Consider the following 1,159-nt stretch of genomic DNA (forward strand, 5'->3'; position numbering starts at 1 on the left):
CATCCCTGCCTCACTGACAGCAGTACATCCCTGCCTCACTGACAGCAACACATCACTGCCTCACTGACAGCAACACATCCTTGCCTGACAGTGGCACATCGCTGTCTCACTGACAGCAGCACATCCCCGCCTCACTGACAGCAGCACATCCCTGCCTCACTGACAGCAACACATTGGAAAACGGTGCGCCTAGGAGACAGATTTACCTACGGTCAGACCGCACTGAGTATGCCCAAACTCGTCTGATCTTGGAAGCCAAGCACTGCAGGGCCTGGTCAGTACCTGGATGGGGAACCACCAGGGAATACTAGGTACCGTAGGTATTTTACTCTCCAACAATTAAAGCAATTTGGGACCCATTGTATTAACCTGGTCTCAGGTTACAGCATTTATTAGACTATATCGGACTCGAGGTAGTGACCTCATTCATATAAAATCCTGATTATAGAGGACATGTATGAATTATCTCTGGATGAGGGTTTACTTATTTTCGCTCACCCACTTCATTATTTTGCCCATAATAGGTACATTGGTACTTGTGAACACTTATGCTCTTTAATCATTGATGCCAGCTCTCGTCTTCTCGTAAAGTATATATTAATAAAAGTTATTTTTTAATAATTTCATAATTTCAATTTTTCAAGTGTGCCCATGAAAAGGCCTATAGTTGCTTTTTTTGGTTCTCTAAAGGACCATACCTGTTGTTTCATAGCAACACATCCTTGCCTGACAGTGGCACATCGCTGTCTCACTAACAGCATTCATTAAAAATAATTCAGATTAAATAGCCTATTCTAAACTATTTTTTCTCCTATTCTGTATCTGTTTCACCTTATATCGTCACAACAGGGCCATTTTATAAGTTAGATATACCACGCTTGGGTGTGCGGGTGCATTGGGTGGTTGAACGGTTTCTCATATGCCTAAGAAAAGAGGTGGTTTAAACCTCTAGGATAGGGGTGGAGTGGGAACTGATCACCAGTTTAGTGGCCTCTGGGAGGGCGGGGACGTGTTTTTCTGTGGTCAGAACCTTGTTGTGCGAGGAAAAAAAAGCACATCTCCAGTTTGGCTGCATTTGTTTAGTTGACATGTGCTCCCTTTGTTGACTGGTCGTTGGCTGTACACCCTAACAGGGTGCAGTTTATTCATTCAAATGGGT

The 1,159-nt window shown here is 43.7% G+C and overlaps 1 pseudogene; it reads left to right on the top strand.

Annotated features, from left to right (window-relative positions):
- The first annotated feature begins 204 nt into the window (after positions 1 to 204).
- On the top strand, positions 205 to 323 carry LOC134913789 (5S ribosomal RNA; annotated as a pseudogene).
- Positions 324 to 1,159: the final 836 nt, after the last annotated feature.

The sequence above is a fragment of the Pseudophryne corroboree genome, chromosome 4 (assembly GCF_028390025.1).
Source record: "Pseudophryne corroboree isolate aPseCor3 chromosome 4, aPseCor3.hap2, whole genome shotgun sequence".
NCBI lineage: Eukaryota > Metazoa > Chordata > Amphibia > Anura > Myobatrachidae > Pseudophryne > Pseudophryne corroboree.